General features: G+C 37.2%; 1 pseudogene; it reads right to left on the bottom strand.

Moving 5' to 3' along the window:
* Window positions 1-14,035: 14,035 nt before the first annotated feature.
* LOC126003476 (protein SDA1 homolog) lies at window positions 14,036-16,247 on the bottom strand (annotated as a pseudogene).
* Window positions 16,248-20,787: the final 4,540 nt, after the last annotated feature.

Genomic DNA, 20,787 nt, shown 5'->3' on the forward strand with positions numbered 1-20,787 from the left:
GTGTGCAGGACAGAATAGTGAAGAGTCCTTACTTAAAAGACTTTCCTAAGGCAGGTACTGAACTTAAAGGGATAAGCTAAATTGCATTACAGATGTGTGTATACAAATATGTGCAGAATATAAGAGTAAAGAATTCTCATTCAAAAGACTTTTCCAGGGTCGTCGGTACAGGACCTGGTGGGATGAGCGATGTGAAATAGATAAGCCAATGCTGGCGATCCAAGTCTTAGGTACTGTTAAATGACTCAATGTTCAAAGTAGCTATGGTTTCGTTAGCAGAAATGTCACTAAACAGGATGTTTTTGTTCACCAGTCAGCTATTAAGAGAAAAAAACCCAGGAAGTCTTGTGGAGTATGGAAATGGGGAGATGGAGGTGTGGAGTTTGAAAGGACTTAGAAAGGTCTAGAAACTTTGAATAAGCAGGTCGGGGGGAATACCAGTACAAGGCAGCTGCTATGCTGCCACTTGATGTAGGTGTTACCATTTTTACTTTCTGTCTCACCCAGCTGAGGCCTCTTTAGACGGGTCAGAACTAGGCAGTGAAGGGGTGCAAGTTGAAGACTCAGAACTGTGTCCCAGAAGCCACTGCCCAGTGCCCTTTGGCTGCAGCCAATCAAAGGCACTGCTCAACTGTGTATGCATGGATGTGTCTGTCCGTGTTGTAAGCAAAATCTTTTCTATCTCTTCGACATTTTTCCTTTTGGCCTTAGAGCTTTCTCCTGTATCTTTTCAGATTCATGCTATGAGAGATCGAGAGTCGCTGCTTGCAACCAAGCTGACCACATAGAGTGCCTTCTTCCAGAGGATCTTTGGTGATTATGATAGCAGCTGCAGGAGATCGTCACCAATCTGACTGCTCTTCACTGACAGATTGCATCATCAACTGATCACTTTCCATTATTTCCCTCATCCACGTGTCTTTTTTTCTTTGGTTTTTATTTAAATATCTTTATGTAAACACTTTGTTACAAACATGAGTGTAGTTGGGTTTCAGTCATATAGAGAACACCCACCTTCATCAGTGCAACATTCCCATCACCAGTGCCCCAAATCTCCCACCTCCTTACCCTCCACCCTGTCTTTGAGACAGGCTTTCAACTTTCCTCATTCATTCTCCATGTGTCTTTTTAACAAATAGAAGAGGGGTAATTGTTGTCATATACCTGTAAAATCATTTTACTTTTTCCTTTCACCTTTTCTGAGTTAATTAGCACAAATATCCTTAATTATGACCCTCAGGTGACTTATGTTAAACTCTGACTAATAAGTGGCAGGGAAAGCAGAAAAAAAAAAGAAGTTTGGCTGTCTCCGTAAGATCCAAGAAGCTATTCAAAACACCTGGCTGAAAAATGCATTTTTGATTATGATTTCTTGTGCAGAACTGCAAGCTGAGACTCCACACCAGTCCTCTTGCAATTACAAACAACTTGTAATGTTATTCTTACCTAGATTTTCTTGAGTGGAATGTCAGCCTTTGCCATTCAGCTAGAAAACTGCAGTGCAAATGTTAGTTCTTGAGTATTGTCATTTTTGTTCTGTACTCTGATTTTGCATTCTTTCTTTTGCACTCTCCTCTTAACCATATATCATGGTTTTGGCTGTCTTTTAGATTATTTCTTTTTAAATATTATCATAACTTGCACAACTAATAAAAATAAGTTAATGTTTGCTCTTTTCCTGCATCAAGGTCCTTAGAAGGTGTTCTACACTACACAATTTCAGTTAAAGATCTTAGTTTTATTCTTATCCCATCCCCCCACAATTAGACATTATACAGCCAGTACTAGTGTAATTTACCCTGCCCTTATCCATTTGTTTGCTTCTCATCCCTGTATGTTTGTTAGATCTGGGATTATTTTCCTTCTTGAATGAAAAATTTCTTCAGAAGTTATTTGACCAAGAACTTGTTGGTGATAAACACTGTTTATATTCATCTGAAAATGGCTTTATTTTGGCTGTCATTCCTGAAGGGTGATTTCATTGATTGTGGAACTCTAGATTGGCATGTATTTCTTAGCATACAATTTTACTGCTTTTTGTCTTGTTCTGGCATCTGTCACTAATGGCTGTTATGTGGAGCATTTAAAAAATGTGTAACATTGATTTATGAGACTGTTTAGGGGTGTATAATCTGACAACTTTAATGGTCCCCTTTTTTTCTAACAGATCACTTTGGATTAGTTTCAGAGCTGCAATGCAGCAGACCACACTTAAGGTCTATTTTGTGCTGGAATTATAGTAGGGAGGTGAGGTGAGGTGAGGTATTTATTTTCCTTGCATGTGGGTGACTACTTTGGTCATTCCTGAGCACTGAGTCAGGAGTAATTTGCGATAAAAAATCAGATATTGCCCTCATGGGCCCCACCCCCTGTTATCTGTTCTGTTTTGTAGTGCTGCTTAGTTTTATTTTATTTCTAATGATATAGTTGTAAAATTTTTAAATATTTCTAAGTATCCTTAAGAGACCAAAAGTTATATTTGAGAAATATTTAAGTATTTCTAAAGTATTTAAGAAATACTTGGATATTTCTCAGTATAAAGAGATTCAGATATTTCTAAGTTAATATCCTTGGTCATATTTTTTCTGTACTTTTGAAATTCCTGTTAACCTGAATTTTGGAGATTCCTATTTTATCTTTCCCCCTAATATCTTTGAGCTAGCCTTCCTCTATCTTTCCTAAATAATACCAATTAATTACCTCCTACATTTTTCTTGGTGCCTTATCTGCGTATTATACTTTGTTATCATTTTCATATACTTTGAAAGTGTGGACTTGATTGTCCACAAGTGGTGCATTCACTACTTCTGATCCATTGTAGCCATTCCCTACAGGTGACCACTTTCTTTTGGCAAATTTAGGTTTTGAGTGACTGTTCTTAGCTCTGCTCAGGAGTGACCCCTGATAGTGCTGGGTGGTGGTGGTGGTGGTTGTCTACATATAAATTTCTTGGGTTGAATTGGGGTTGGCTGCATGCAAGGCATATGTTTTAATTCCTGGAGTATTTCTGCATCATCCAGGTGAGTACTTTCAACGACAGTCTCTGAAATATTTGCAAATACACAAATCAAATGAATTGAAACTGCTAATTAATATGAAGTAAACTCACAGGAACCTTATTTTCTTTCAGTTCAGTGATTGGCTGTTTTTTTTTCTTGAATATGTTGTGGCAAATTGAATAACACCTTTTATGCTGGTCACTGTTAGCTTAGATGGCAGAAAGCACCATTCAGATAGAATCTTGTTAAGGATATTGGTAACTGTGACTAAGTCTGGATTAATAAAAGTGATCCAGTCCAATCACAGAATCTTAAGAGGAACATGGGGTGTGAGAGCTAGAAAAGATGTGATGGGAGCAAGAGGTTGAACTGTGATAGGAAATGGCCATGTGCTCCCAGCAAAACCTCCCAACAGTGACTTTCAAAGTTGGCAAAGGGAGGGAAGCAACAGGTTTGCTGTCAATGCTTTCAGAATAATGTCCTATTTTGAGGAAAAGGATCTGCACTCAGAAATCCCTCCTGGTAGGCTCAGCAGACTCTTTGGGATGCTAGGGATCAAAGTCATGTTTACCACATGCAAGGCAAGTGCTCTACTCACTGTACTATTGATTTGGTCCACAGATAAAAGTTCTAAAATCTTTGGGAAGGGCCTGGTAGCACTGAGCCATGCCTGGTGGTGATCAGAGGCTATTGCTGATACTATTACCCCTGGCAGTGTTGCAAGGACCATATATGGTGCCAGACATCTGAACTGGGCTTATTGACATGCATGGCAAGCACATTAAATCCCGTGTCCTCTCCTTGCATTTAGATTTTTACCGATCATACTTAAAATAAACGTGCTATAAGCAACTCTGCTTTTGGTTAATGATTCCATAAACAGAAAAGTAGCTTCCTTCATATATCTTATAATGTTATAATGAGCTGGGATGACTTCTGGGATTATCACAGCATTTCCCAGAGAAAGTAGAAGAGGCTGTGTGTGCAGTTATGGACTTAGAGTGATCTAGGGCTTGACAAGCCCTTGCAGCCATGAAGAAAAAAGAGGTACCCTGAGAGTCCAGAGCTTGACGGAATCTTTGTGGTAAAGTGTTATTTTGGTTTTCTATTCCACATCATACTTGATTTGTCCACATATGATTTTCCTCCCAGTCTAGTGACATGGTTTCCAAAATAGATGTTAAATGATCTAGCACATTCTAACTAGCGTTTTACCTGTTCCATCAGATGGCTTTTAAAAGATGTGTAGTGGGTCAACATGCTGAAAACAAGTATCTATCTAGTTAGCCTTGTACAATCATTGTTTGAATTTTTGAAGCAAATACCCTACCATCGTTCCCCTTTCAGAAATCAGTGTTTCCTCACTGGCCCTCTAGAGCAAAGATGTTCTCAAGTCAGAATTTCTGTCTCTGATCTTGAATACCAATGACTGACACTCAACCAAGCTCTTGTTGGAGATTGGTTTTCTAAACAACTCATTATCTGCTCTTCAGAAAGTATTTCCTGGGAGGGAAGAATTTGGCAGCCCTTCTGCACTTGAGTAAATGGCTATTGAAACTGACCCTATTTATGTTCTCAGATCATCATTATCTGCTGTATAGTTCTTAACACTTTGTAGTTTTCCTTTTTAGCTTTAAAAATGTGAGAGTCTCAAAACAGGGCATGAGTCGCACCTGCTGTTCTTTCAGAAGATTTTTCTTACTTTTTTTTTCTCTCCCAGTGCATATACTCCTAAGCTAATTTATCTAGGGTTTCTCTGTCTAAATCTGTCAGAAATAAAACCCTGGAAATAACAGAAGGAAAAGAGGCAGAGACAGCATGAATGGACAAAAAGTAAATGAATTGAGGAGATTGCATTTTTTTTACTCACCCTTGACATGCTGCTTTGCTAAGAAGGAGAATTTGGGCTCTTTGCGTAATAAACATGCCATAAAGCCAAGCAGGGCACACTAAGAGGTGCATTGAAAATGTGGCACTTCTTTTGGGGCCCATAATGGTGTTGGTTTGGGAATGGCTTTAATAAAGATCTCATTGTGGTTGAGTTGCAGATAATGTTTTTTAGAGTGCATTTTCTCTAAGACTGTCAAGACATGAAAACGTCCAAGAAATAGAAATAGGATGAAATCTGTTAATACTTGAATGGAGTTAGAATGTTGCTATTTTAAATAAAAATGGCAAGAGCCAAATGTGTGTGTGTGTGTGTGTGTGTGTGTGAGAGAGAGAGAGATAGAGAGAAAGAGAGAGAGAAAGAGAGAGAGGAAGAGAGAGAGGGAGAGAGAGAGGGAGACTAGAGAGCAGAAGGTTCAGAGACTTCAACTGGGAACATGGTCAGGGTGAATATTCTAGTGAATGCGAAAGGAATTTCCCTGGGAAGCAAAGTTAATTAAAAGATAGTGCTACAGTTAAATATGTTTATGCCAAAAAATTAGGGGAAAATCAAACTAACATTAATGACTAAACATGACCATGATCATCAGAAGTGACAATTTTCTCAGTTATGCCTGAAATAATTTATGGTAGCAGCATAGAACTTTTTGAAATATGGTACAAATTCCAGGTATAGTAGTCTACTTCAGTGAATAAAAAAGATTACATATATATTTTTCATTCAAAAGAATTATTTTGTAAACTTAAGCTCATTGAGAACTCTTACTAAATTCAAATCTTTTCCATTTATTATCTTTGTCTCACACCATTAACTTTTCTCTGAATGTACTGTATCTTTTTAGATGGTTTATTTCTCAATTAAGAGACATTATTTCTAGTATTTTGTAATTCTTTTTTTTGGGGGGGTTCATAACTGGCAGCATTAAGGGGTTACTCCTGACTCTATGCTCAGATATCATATCACCCCTGGCAGGCTTGGGGGACCATATGGAATGTCAGGATTTGAACCACTGTCCTTCTGCATGCAAGGCAAACACTTTACTGCTATGCTGTCTCTCCGGCCCTTAGTATTTTATAATTTTTATAATGCTGAACAGAACACACAAATACATTTTACTCTTTGTAGAAATGATTTTCTTATGACCTTTGTGTTGCTATTTTTGTTATACTCTCTCTCAGTTACTCAGGTTATTGGTTGCTCTGATCAGAGACAATCCTGGCAGTGCCTGGGGAATTGTATGGTACTGGGGGAAGCTAACCTGGGCATAACCTGGGCAGGAAAAGCCCACACTCAGGCCCATTGAGCTTAATCTGTGGCCCCAGGTGTGTGTGTGTGTGTGTGTGTGTGTGTGTGTGTGTGTGTGTGTGTGTGTTTGGCCAGGCATCAAAACCAGAATCCTACACATATAAGTCAAGTATAAGTCAGATATGTGGCCCTCTGTTAATATTCAAGAAATTCTTTAGATAATATCAGTATACTATTCACTAATTTTTCTATTCTGTTGATACAGTTAAGATTTGATCTCTAAACTATTTTGGTTCAGTTAACAAATATCTTTGCTTGGTGTTGCAGTGGCAAACTCAAAGCCATAAATGAGAAATGGCTCATGTGTATATACATTAAAGTGTATCTGAATTTGGTGGCTCTTACCCAATGCGAACATACTAAGACACTGCCTAGTTCTACTTCAGTGAACCTCAATAAAGGTTAGCCAGGGAATTCCTTATTCAGCCTCTTCTTAGCCAGTCAGTAGGCTTGCTAGAGTCTGCATTCTCAGCATGGGATTGCCTGATGCCCACAGATGCCAACCACATAATTAATTTTTCTCTTACCATCTCGTCTAGATAGTGAGTCAGGTGGCTTGTTCTATGTGACATTCCTGAGTGTCAGAGCCAAAGGAAAGGTTACATATGTGCTACTGGCAAAAAGAAATAGCAATTCTAGGATTGAGTTTTGCCTTTTAACATACAGAGTGGAAAGTTAGGCAATGGGAGAAAATTCTGCAGAACATTGAGGGGAGAGATGTGTATTCAAAGAATGCTCTATACGAATAAGCTGTCTTTCACTTCTGAGGGTCAGTGTGTGACCTTTGGGAAGGAAAGAATTTAGAATGTGCCATGAATTCTATCTGGAAAAGATATTCAGATTTATTTCAGAGAAAAGATATTTCAGAATAGGCATGAATCTGGGAAAGGAGAAGGTATTGTGAAACAGTGATATCGATTCTAAACTACCCATTAGAAAGAGTTGTGTAGCATAAGAATTCTTGATATATCCAAGGCTATAATTAAAGAGAAAATTTAATGATAGAAGTAGTATTTTACTACTGGGTTTTGGTATATGAGTGGGTGAGAAATATTAGAGGCACACTCGGTTATTTTAGCAAATATTTTGAGCACATCTGATATTGATCTTAGCTCATTCACTATTGCATGGGATCCACATTCCTAGTATAAAAGAGACAATAGATATAGTCACAGGTAAACTAGATATTTCCAGTTTTCTGAAGGAGAAAAATAATGTAGGGAGGTAGCAGTTGAGAAATGGTGCAGCTAGGTGTAGAGTCATAGGGGCCAGGCACCTTGATGATAGAGATCTTAATGTGATCCCAGACTCAATGATGAGCTCTCATTTAGTTCATATACACTCACTTTATTGGTTTCTGTTGGAAAGGAAGTTGGGTTAAGCCACCAGTGCTGGAAACATTACAGAGTATTTGCTATGTCTTTCCCTAGTCTGCTCTGGGGAACTAAACAGTGCTCGGGATGGAATTGGGATAGTTGCCTTCAAAGTAGGTACTCTCTTCCTTGACCAGATTCCTTTATTTTTGAGAAAAAATCTGCCTAAGTTGACCCTGGATCTGAGGTCAGCCAGGCTTAGTAAAATTAGAATCTTAAAGAAACTAGATGTAGAATTTTCCTTCTAGTGATTTAGCCATACTTCCAGAGTGTAAAGCTACTGGATATAAAGAACTGTGGTTTTTATGGATGCCTTGATGTGTAAGAGACCTATTTAGTTAATGGGTGGGATGACTTTTTCCTTATTGAAAGTCCTAGGAATAAGGACCAGAGAACATAAAAAACTGTTCAGATCTTTGAGAAGAGGATTAAAGCCTGGTACTAGAGATGTTTGCTCTTTTCATGTAGCTTTTGCTTTTAAAATTTTTAGGCATTAAATTTTAGACTTATTAAAGACACAATGCTTTTAAATGAGACTTTGATGTCAGAGAAAAGACACAGAACAAATAAGTGACCAGTATAAGTTACTGCAGAGGTTAAAAATTTGCATTAAATATTAGCATATTTGGGTATGAAGAAGATAGTACAGTTGGTAGGGCCATTGCCTTGCATGCTACTTACCTGGGTTCAGTTTGTGGCAACCTACATGGTTCTTGGTACACTGCCAGGAGTGAGCACAGAATTAAGAGTATCTCCTGAGCTATGCTGGTTGTGGTCCAACTTTGACCGCTCCCAATCCTGAGCTTCCCTCACATAAGGAGACTCAAATGTAAAAATTTGTGTCTAAATCTGTAGCTTTCCCTAATGTACAATTGCGACTATTGCTATTAGGAACCCAGTAGTTAGTGGCAGTGACTCCAATAAAAAGAAAAGATAATGATTAAAAGAAATGAGATAAATCTTTCCCAGGACAGAACAGGTACCTCTTAAAGAAGCAGACTGAGAACAAACTACCTCGAAAGAGGAATAAAAGTGAGTAACATTTACAAATGTCAAACGTAATGTTCCTATCAACAAGCATATATTTAGCCTAGGAATCATTTATCTGTTTCATAACAAAGCTAACTGCTGCAGGCTACCATAGATTTGAGCCACATTTCGTTCAGCACAGCCTAGACCTTGGTGGTGGCAACAAATCTCCCTGGATTACCACAGGCAAAGCATGTTTCATGTTCTTGGCATATGTTCTGCGTGGGTTAACATGAGCCTCCTCTCAGGGCTATGGGCTAATAGAAGATCTATTTGTATAGCTATTTTGGCCATCACATTAGTGGTAGAAGAGGAATGAGCCTGAAAGTTACGTATCTCTTCCATCTGCATCTCATTGGCCACAGCAAGTCTTATGGCCATGCCTCATTTCCCAGGGAGCAGGCGCATGTGTTCTATGATGTGTCTGGAGGAAGTGTCTGAATATTGATGAAAACACTTTGGGGGCTTCTAAAGTATATTATCCATATACCGTGTCCAAGGAAATAATTCTATGTTGGCTTTTTCAAACAGTTAAGGTACCATAGACTTCAAACTGAGAAAAGAAAATGAAAAGATTCTGTTTATATGTATCTGGGATTTTTAGATTAAAATTGGGGAACCCAGAGCATTGAGTAGGGCATTTACCTAGCACGTGGCTGACCTAGGTTCAATCCTTGGCATTTCATATGGCTTCCTGAGCACTACCTGGGTGTGGAACTATGAGTAACCTTTAAGCTTCTCTGGGTGTAACTCAAAAACCAAAATGAGATAGAAAAGTTTATACTAATAAGTTTCTACTCCACTGCACATTAATGTATGGGAGTAAGGGTAAAAACGAAAAAAAAGGGAAAGATAAAGAAAAGGTTTCAGTTGATTCAAGTAAAGAAAAAAGGAAGAAGAAAACTCAATATTGTAAGGTATTGGGCACTTTGCAAAGCTTTGGAAGAGAGTGGTTAGCTTTTGAGTAATTGTGAAATTAGGTGTTACCTGCTTATGTGTATAAGAAAAATAAATTTTATGTGCAGCAAAATAAATTTTGTCAATGTTTTCATAGTGAGAAGTAGATAGGATGAGTTCTTTATTTAAAACCTGAATAAAGAGGAATCAGGAAGTAATAATATTAATATCTTTTGATTTTTACTTAGCATGTTCCTAGGTACACCGAAGGTACAAATGATAGTATGGACTTTATTTTTCATACATTTATTTGTTTATTCATCTCTACATCAATGAATATGTAGCTTGTGTCTATATGTTGATAGGATGAATATTGCTGTGAACATGAGGCTCAGGTTTGTTTTTGAGTTAGTGCTTTGGGAAAAATATCTGGAAGTGGAAGTACTAAATCATACTGTAGGTTATTTTTAGTTCGTGAATAATTGCCATTCTGTGCCTCATAGGATCTCACCAATTTACATTCCCCATAACTGGGGAAAAAGTTTCCCTTTTCTTCATACTTTTGTCAACTCTAATTTTTAGTTCGGGGTTTTGGGAGTTATGAGCCCCATTTGATTCTGCTCAAGGATTATTTTTGTTCAGGACTCACTCCTGGTGGTGCTTATAGGACTATGCAGTGCTGGGGCTAGAACTAAGATCCTCCCCGTATAAGGCAAATACATCAAGCTCTGTTTTTTCTCTACATCCCAGAATCTCTAGCCTTAGATACTTTAACTGGTTAATAACTTTAAAACTTCACTGTACTATTTTATGATTTCTATTTCCTTGGCTAGTGAATACTTTACCATGTATCAATTGAGCACCCATATATCATCATTGGAAAAAGACTATTATTGGGTAACAGGGGCAGAACTCATGGCTTCATACCCATGTTCTATTGTTCTATTGTATAGTATTGATTCTTGTTGGTGGGGATAGGCAAGGCCTCAAAATTGAGTCTGTACATGTCATACTCTGTTGTTTTTTTTTTTTGTCACATCTAAAAATATTCATGGACCACTCCTAGTAGTGCTATTGGTACCACATGTGGTACCACTTATTAAAATAGATTTGGCTACATAGAAGGCAAATTTCATAGCCTTGTGCTATCATCTCAGTCCCTGGAGGTTAAATTTTTAAAAAATATTTTATTTAAACACCTTGATTACATACATGATTGTGTTTGGGTTTCAGTCATGTAAAGACCACCACCCGTTACCAGTGCAACATTCCCATCACCAGTGTCCCATGTTGGAGATTAAATTTTTGCATAGAAACACTTAGGGTAAAATTTTAGTGACAGGGTTTTGAAAGCAAATGACTTTGGCTTCATCTGTTTTTCTTTTAGTCTCATCCATTCTTGAGGTGTAGCTGGCTGTTGGTTAAGGTAGAGCCTTTGGAGCTAGCAGAGAAACAGAAAGGACAGACTAAGGCCAGAGGAATTCTACTCTCTGGCTTTGCCCACCCTTTTCTGAGTGATCAAACAATTTCATCTTTTTTGTTTTAATCCACTTTATTTCTAGAATTTTATTTATCATTTTATTATTTATTTATTTTTTATTTTAGCAACTGAACTTATGTCATAATGAATTTAGGTTTCCATGTAAAGGGAAGTGACTCTTTTAGTTTTATGAGTAAAATAATCATAGTAGGAACTATTATATTTGTAATATAGTAAGTACTATATATATGGTGAGGAGAAATGCACTTTACAGTGGCTTTAATATATATGTACATACTTTGTGGGATTTCACGAATAAAGTACATACTTGGATTAAAAAGGCCTGTATTAACTGCTCTCTGAATTAATATTGAAGTTAAATCCTTATTCAGAGTCTCCTCACTGACTCAGTCTGACTTCTGTGCTGGCTGTCCCACTGCCTTGCCACCCTCCTTGATTTGCATGGTCTGATGTCCTGGTTAGCCATCTAAATGATGCTCATCTCGGAGGGCTGTGCCATAGCATAGATGTGTAGGAAACTGATACTACCATCTGCTTACAAATGGAAGTAAACCTTATGACACTTATGCAATAACAAAATGGTCTAAGGACTTGTTTCTAAGAATGTATTTCTGAGAAGTAATATTTGATTATATCTGTCAAACTGCCAGACAACTGAGGTTGACCTTCTCACAGTTTAGGCCCTATCTGAATCTAACTCTGAAACATCTGTCAATTTTTTGGGAGTGGGAATGTTGTCTGATGCATCCTCTATGGAAAACTGTGGAGATTTCTCCAAAAGGTAACAATGACAGTAGTTTCCCTATTACTCAGTTATCCAATTTCTCAAAACATATGTACCTAAAATATTACTGTGAAAGATTTGTGATCCATTTAATCACAATAAACATTATTAAAAAACATAAAATCATTCATCAAAAGATAAATGCCTTCCTGTGTTTATTGTAGTAGTAGCTATTGGTAAGGATATGGAAGCAACCCAAATGTCAGAAGAAAGAGGAAGAGATAAAAAATTGTTTGCCTGTGAGACAGGACAGTATATAAGGTAGTTGTCTTGTATGTGTCTGTCTGAGTTCTCTTCCAGGTGTCACAGATGATTCTCACAGCACAGAGCCAGGAGTAAGCCCTGAGTACTGCTGGGTGTGGTACCCCAAATAAGAAAGTTGTATATATGCACAGTGAAATATTATACAGTTGTAATAAAAGATGAAAATTAGCAGTTTTCAAAATTTGTGGATAGAACTGTAGGGTAAAGTGTTTTTTAAAAAAGAGGGATAACAATATTGAAAGATCTCACTCATCTGTGGAATATAGTCAACAAGGGAATAGACTGCATCAAACAATGAATGACAAACCATGTCCTTGAATTTATAAAACTGACTAGCAAACGGGAATCATAGATGGGTTAAAAATCAGATGAAGGGAAAGGTATAAAGACAGAAGGATGTCATGAGCATTGGAGGTGGTGGGCTGCAGTAACTAAATATAAATACCAAACTTTCTTATATATATAAATCTTTATTTAAGAACCATAATTACAAGCATGTTCATAGTTGGATTTCAGTCATAAACAGAATAAGCCCCTTCACCAGTGCAACATTCCCACCACCAATGCTCCCCTTCCTCCGCCCCTGCCTGTATTGCAACAGGCATTCTACTGATCTCATTCTTTAACATTGTCATGCTAGTTGTTAGTGTAGTTATTTCCCTAACAGTGTTCACCACTCTGTGATGACTTTCAAATTATGAGTCGGTCACATATATTATAAGAAGAGCAAAGAGGCATCAAACAATTTCTAAATACAAAAACTTACAGAGCAAGTTGCCACAGCTCTCGTATTTCTTGAAATCTGTCCTTGGGCCTGCATCAAACTCTTAGCACTTAAAAGAGTGCTCTTAAATAAGTTTATTTATTTTACTTTTACTCTGGATTTTTAGACCATATTTGGCTGTGCCTAATCAAGGCTTACTCCTGACTGTGTTTCAGACCTCACTCATAGTAGTGCTTAGGGGCCCACATGTGGTGCCAGGGATTGAACTTGGGTCAGCTGCAAGTAAGGCAAATACTTTACATGCTGTACTATCTCTCTGGTCCAAGAAAGAGTGCTTTATGACACTAAAAATATTTTTTCCAGGCCAGAAAAATGATTATTGCAATGAGCTGAGTACATGCTCTGTGTGGGGATGGCCCAGGTTTGGTGGTGGAGCTGTATGGTACTCTGAGCACTTAAAGGAGTATCCTTTAAGCACCGAGCGGGGAGTATCCCTGAAAACTGCAAAGTGCAGCTCAAACCTCTACTCCCCCCACAGTAGCCTACTAATTAAGACAAATGAGCCGAGACAATTAACTAGAGGTCGAAGGGAAACTGGGGGAACCAACATCAAGTTCTTCTCCTCTATGGAAGAAAGCGGAATCAAGTGATGAACTCAAGATACCTCAGTATACTATATACACTTGAGGCAATTTAAAAATTGAGGTCTTAAATGTAGAGACTGTACAGGGTGTTTGAAAAAATATTAAACTCTTCAGGATAAACTAAAAAGCTAAAATGCTTACCCAAAATTTATGCAATAGGGACTTGGGTCTGCAACAAGTAAGCCTACTTTTGAGAATTTTACTCCTATAACATTGCTGTTGGTTTTAAAAGAATATATAATTCCCACCTCCTGCAGTTAATCCTCAAGTTACACAATCCAAAGAGATATGTCAGCTTCACGGGAATCTGTCACCATAGGAGAAATATTTGATGGCTCTGTAAAACACACACACACACACACACAGAGTTTACAGATCATTCATTTCTCTTTAGTGACAATGAAAAGGCACTTCATTTTTTTCTGCATGAAAACTAAATGTAAATAATTTTATACCACCACCACTTTTCCCATTTCAAGCCCTCCCACAACTACCCAGCAAGTTTTCTGTGTTTTAACAGCATAGTGCTCCTGGACTTTTTAATGTAAACAAACATTATTGACTATTAATTTTCAGAGCTGTAACTCATATGTAACCTTCCCATTTGAATGGAAAATTAGTTGAAGATCACTTCATTCTTTTTCTCTTCCTCAAAAGTGCATCATGTAGTGCCAGCTGTTTTTCTCGAAAGGAATGTTTATTTTTGGACTGAACATTTTGGCTACATCTCATCATCATGAAGTTCGTCTTTTTTTCTTCTCTTGATTTGTGGAACTAGAAAATGGATTTATTTTGGTTTTCTTCCACACAAATTCTTTTTAGTCAGTCTTTCCAGCCATTGCAGTTGCTAGTCTTGTCTCCTTGTCAGACTTGGGTTTTTTTTTTAGGGTGGGGGGGCACACCCGGTGATGCTCAGGGGTTTCTCCTGGCTCTGCACTCAGAAATCACTCCTGGCTTGGGGGCCCATATAGGAATAAAGGAAGCTGGAGATCCAACCGAGGTCCATCCTGGGCAGAATTGAGTTTTTTTTCATGAAGTCTTTCAATATCCTAAAGAGAACATAGCTCATCCCTGGCTCCTCATCACTGTCTATTTTAATATATTTCCTCTTTGAGGCTTTTCTAGGGAGCATCCAGTTCCTTCCTCATTTGGGCTATGCGGACCTTCTGAAAGTCTTCTAGCGTCAAAACTCAGCTAGTGCTGACGACAGCAGCCCTGGCTTCCTGCTCCTCGATGGGCATGCTGTTTAGCTTATTGGCAATTTCTTGCTGGTCCTCATCAAAGAAGTGGTGCATGTCAATCTATTCCCCATCCCCATCACTGTCGTCCTGTTCACTGAGACTGGCACTTTCCCAGCCATCTTCATTGTTTTCGGAACTGTCTTCATTTTCAACTTCCAGAATTTCGGCTCCTGGAATGTAATTTTTTGCATCATTCTTCATATTCTTGCCACTCTTGCTTCTCGAAGACTTCTGTTGGTTTTACCCCGGAATTTCTTCTGTAACATTTTAGGATTCAGTGTTCAGAAGAGCTGAATCAAAGTCCTTTCTAGCAGATATCATCACATTTTTGTTCTTTGTGTGTTTTAAACAGAGCCAGGTCTTGGAGAAGTTCTTCAGTCATGGCTAGAGGACATCAAGAAGATATCTCTTTAATAACATTGATTCATACAATCATGACTTTACAAGAGTTCTTGTCAATAACAAAATTGTTGGCCACAGTCATAAGCAAGAACTAAATGATCTCTGGGGCACGAGGTGCTGAGATGCTTGTGCAGCAAACAAGGATCTTTGTTATTTCTCTTTGGTGTGGCTGCAGAAACCATTGGATGAAAGGATAGAAGTTGAAGAGGAAAAGCTCATGAATTCCCACTAATGGAGAGATGAGGTTCAAGAGCATCATCTTCACTTCAAACTTCTCCTTAGAGCTCTCCAGTTGCTTCAATAGTTTTTCTGAAAAATCTTGGTGGATCATGAATCAAGTGAAAAGCTGAAAAATTAAACATCTCTGCTTTTTCTCCTTTTCTTGTTTGTTAAGCTCTTTCAATGCCTTTTCCAAGTTTTTGTCTTTGGAGCTTTATTTTACTGTTACATACTGCATGAGCAAGTCTCTGGGTTTTGGTCCTTCACCGTCAGATTCAGAGTCACTGCCCTTTTTCTCCTCTTCATCTTTCCCAAGGAATAATGTCAAAGCAGCAACTAATATCTTGGTGACCTTCAAGAAACAAGTAGTTGTTATAACACTGACAATTTTGGCATCATTCCAGAAGTTCCTTCTGTAGAATTCAATCATCATATCCAATGCTATCCTATTTGCAGTTGCATTGCTATCTCTTAACATGGTATACATAAAATTTTGTAATACCACGTTCATTTAATTGTTCTTTTGTTTTGCATTTAGGTTCTTGATGTCAGTCACAATATATGTGCATAAAATCTTTCGTAGCAATTTATGGCAATGTAAAAGTTCAAAGAAAAGTTCTAATAAACTTGAAGGATTGATGAGATTCTTATTTCTGAGTAAGATCAAAGCCTTGCAAAGTGTTATTTAAGGATCTGGAGCCAACACAGTGTGATTGCAGGAAAGAAGACCTTTCAGATTCTAAGGAAAGTTACTTAAATGTTCTGGAAAGCAGTGACCAATCTGTGCCATGAACATCACCAGCTCTGCCAGTTCTTTGCTAAGGTTTATTTAGTTGCAATTTAAAAATCTTCACATTAGATTTTTAGTGGCTGTACTATTGTAGAAACTCTTCCAGGTAAGCCGGTGGATCCCACTTAACCAGATTTTGTAACTGAGAGAGGTTGCTTGGCAGTTTGTTGTTGTTTCTGTTGGGCATGTTTGCAGTCGAATGGACCCCAAGCAAATAATCTCAAGAAAACCTACCCTACCAGCAATCACCTAGATGAATGTATTTCTAATTACATGTATGTTGACCTCTCTCAGATTATTTTAGTTAAGTACCTTTTCACACTTTTCCATTCAAATGTAGGCTTTCTGGGTCAAGAAGTAATATATGGGGCCCGGAGAGATAGCACAGCGGTGTTTGCCTTGCAAGCAGCCGATCCAGGACCAAAGGTGGTTGGTTCGAATCCCGGTGTCCCATATGGTCCCCTGTGCCTGCCAGGAGATATTTCTGAGCAGACAGCCAGGAGTAACCCCTGAGCACCGCCGGGTGTGGCCCCAAAACCAAAAACCAAAAAAAAAAAAAAAAAGAAGTAATATATGATAGATTTTGAAGTGTTGAGAAATTTTTTTTAATTCAGAATAGATCAGCTAAAACATAAAAATGACTTCCTATAGTAGTTACAATTAGAAATATTAAGTGATGAAATAAGTTTGACTTAATTTTTTAAATCCTAGATGCTTTGGAGTTTAAATATCCGACTTAAAGGAACAAGTGTTTGAGTCTGAAATTAAATATGTGTTGCCTCAAGTTTCTTTTCTATATCACTTAGCATTAGGGAAATCCCTTTGCTTTCTGAGCTTATTTACCCACTTACTTAGAAAATGGGTTAGCATCAGAACAAGACAGTGAGTGGCTGAATATACAGTAAAGCAAGGTGTGTGCATGCCTTGCACTAGGCCAACTCAGATATTTTATCATGATAACCTTTATGGTAACCAAAAGTAAGCCCTCAGTGAAGACCCCTGAGTATAGGCCCTGAGCACTTCTGGGTGTTGCCTCCAAATCAAAAGAAAGGAAATAAAAGATTAAAAAGGGAGCAGAGACACCATTGTTGCTTTATTTATTTTTTTTACTTTTGAATATAAAGAAAGATAGCCACTATATAACCATTAACCAAATAGTAAAATGGGATATTGAATAATTAACATAATCTAGATATTTTAATTTATTGGTTAAAATTGTCCCATTGGTAGATGACAAAATTAGATTATAAAATCATTTTTAAATTCAGTTATTAATAAAACATACATTTATGAACATCAAAACAACTATTTTCAAGTTTTTAACTTCTTTTTGTTTTGTTTTGTTTTGTTTTTTTGGGCCACACCCATTTGATGCTCAGGGGTTACTCCTGGCTAAGTACTCAGAAATTGCCCCTGGCTTGGGGGGACCATATGGGACGCTGGGGGATCGAACTGCAGTCCTGATCCTTGGCTAGCGCTTGCAAGGCTAGCCTTACCTCTAGCGCCACCTCACCGGCCCATTAAGGTATAGTTTTTACATTTTTAACTATTTAAGTTGATCCCTAAGTAAGTACTGGATTTTTTAAGAATACTACTTTAGGGGCTGGAGAGATAGCACAGTGGTAGGGCGTTTGCCTTGCAAGCAGCTGACCCAGGACCTACATTGATTCGAATCCCCGGATCCCATATGGTCCCCAGGGGCCTGCCAGGAATGATTTCTGAGTACAGAGCCAAGAGTAACCCCTGAGCACTGCTGCCGGGTGTGGCCCAAACCAAAAAAAAATACTACTTTGAATAAAGCAGTTTTTATCTTTTCTTTTTATTGTTTTAATATAGGAATGCAACATATTATATTTTATGTAAAATGCTTTTCTGTACTAATCTGTTTTTAAAGTGGAATCCTTAAGGTATTTATGGGTCTAGAACTTGTATGGATCGTGTATGGATCTGGAACTAGAGATAAATTGACTTCTTATCCAATTTGGCTCTTATTTTTTTTCTCGTCTAATTATTATAGCTAATACCTCAATGCTATGTTGAATAACAGTGGAGATAGTACACATCTTTGCTTTGTGTCTCATCTTGAAGAAAAGTTGTAAGTTTTGTACTATTGTTATATTACTGACTGAATTTGTAATGGCTTGAACTATTTGAGGAAGTTTCCTTCTATTCCTAATTTATTGAGAATAAATTTTATAAAAACAATCACAAATAGATTTTGGATTTTTCAAGCACTTTATTTGTGCCATTAATATAATCAAATCATAATTTTAATCTTTCATTTCCCATTAACAGTTTTTTTTTAAATAAACGCTTAAAGATACCGAGAGAAAATCAACATTGAATCGTTTGTACAGACAGTCAATTAGTAGAACTAACACATTAGAAGCTCTTGCTTCAGTTTTATTTCACACAAGATGTGGAATCTAAAATAATATACGTTCAAAAAATAGTATTTGATATTAAAAAGTCATGCTTGGCAGTAATACACAAACAGCTTAAATAGCTGAATGTGTTAAAATATCACTTCAGGGCACAGCTTTATGAAAGTAACTTTCGAAGTTCAAGTTAGATTTCCAGACTGATGCCTTCTGATTTCCCAATCACCTTCTTGCATTATAAATGCTGTTATTTTATGTATGTTCAGCTATTTCTTTCTTTTTTGCTATGTCTAAGTTAAATACTAAATTAACCTTGGGCTTTAACAAAATAATATAATAATCTGTTGAAAAGTTGACAAACCAAAATACAGTCATAGGTACCACACAATAAGATAACAGCACTATAGTAAGAACATCAATATTATTTTGTGGCTGGCTAAAGCGAAAGTACATGGGTTAAGACACTTGCTTTGCTCACAGTTGACCTTGGATCGATCCTTAGTACTTCATAGGGTCCCCTGAGCACTGTCAGGAGGGATCCTTGAGTGTGAGTCAGGAGGAAGCCTGGAGCATAGCCCAGATTGTGGCCCCCTCTCCCACCAAGACAAAAACAATTTTTTTAAGGTATAGAGGAGGTGGATGAAGAGATTTAAAATGGAATAATTCGAAATCTAGTCCTATTGAGTAAAATGGGAAAAGGTGAGATCAGAGGGTTTTAAATAGAGTTCTAGGAGATTTCGCTACTTAATGTTTGAGAAGCAGGAATGTTAGCCAAGGTTTAGAGGAATAATAGAAGAGGAGTATGTAGCATAAAGTAAGTTAAAGATATACAGGTGTATGAAACAATATAAATAAACAAAAAATGACATTGAAAAACAACCTTGTGGAAAGTTTAATAAAAGTTATTATTCAAGGGTCAGAAGCAGATACAACAAAGATATTTCAAATGCTGACAAGAATGTAGTAGAGAAAAAGAAGAGAAAAGGACCACCCTGAAAAGTGCTAATAGTCTCAAATGAAGTTTTTTATTGGTAATGTTTAGTCAACTTCAACTTAATAATCATTTACTCTTAAATTTTGAAGAACTAAACAAAGCATTATAAGTTCTTGCAATTACTTAACTATGTCTGCTGGCAGTTTGCTGTTTGCTTACACACTGTTAATTATAGTTTTCATTGGCAGAAGTATTTAATATAGTTAATGAGTAGCCTGTTAAGAGTGTAAATGGTGCTCATTGGCCTCTGCCTTTGAATAGAACTATCAAACAAACCATTAACTGTTGCTGGTGACTAATTTCTTAGAAATTGCTGTTTGTTTTATAGTACCAGAACTGTTACTTTGTGGATCACTAGTAAGTAAACAATAAAAAGAACACATTACTAAACAGAAAAATAGGAATTACTTATGTGATCTTTCTACAACATAAAATACGATCTTAGAATAGCCTATAAACTTAGTTAAATGGTTAACTAAATTAAATGTTAATGGTGATCTAACATCATCATTAGATCTCACCAATTTCAAAACTGGAGCAGTAATACAGCAAGTAAGGTGCTTGCCTTGCACTTGGCTAACTGGAATTCAATCCCTGGCATCCAATATGGTCCCCTCAGCACTACAAAGATTGATTCCCATGTGCAAAGCTAGGAGTAAACTCTGAGTATTTCTAGGTATGATTCCAAAACAAAAACAAACAAAATAGATCACACTGCTTTTATGGTTATAATGGACATAGCTCTTATGTTAGTTTCAAATATGTAATATTAAAAATCAGCTTTTTTGTATACAGCATTTAATTCAGTTCTGTGCCTAACCATTTTTTTTTTACTCCAGTTGACTCCCCTTCCCCTTCCATTCTGGTAGAACTTTGACTTTTTTTGTAACATGAGAGTTTCATGAAGCATAACACAAATAAGCTTAATAATGAAAAATTGGGACCTACTACCAAGCTTACTGTCAAAATTGTAACTTTTTACTTCTACTAGAAACCAGTGACTTTTTAAAACACTTGTATAAAAAAGTCCAGTGCAAATCTGCCTCATCCTAAATCAAACAACTGATGCATAGACCTGTGTGGAGTTTATCTATGTATTTTGTAGACACAGGAAGTGTGAGGAGTCAGTCTTAGGAAGACCTTTTGGACAGCTGCCCACCTTGATAAACTTGCAGACCACATAGAAATTTAAGCTGAAGTTGTGAGGTGAAGATTGGTTAACTTGGGGACATGCACTTTGGGTAGTATGAATAGTTTTTTTTTTTTAACTTTATCTACTGCTGAGGAATAAAGGCACTCTGGCATTTTTATTTCTATTCTGGAACTTTTTAGCATCATTTTTTTCTTTGTTT

Source organism: Suncus etruscus, chromosome 3 (genome assembly GCF_024139225.1).
Source record: "Suncus etruscus isolate mSunEtr1 chromosome 3, mSunEtr1.pri.cur, whole genome shotgun sequence".
NCBI lineage: Eukaryota > Metazoa > Chordata > Mammalia > Eulipotyphla > Soricidae > Suncus > Suncus etruscus.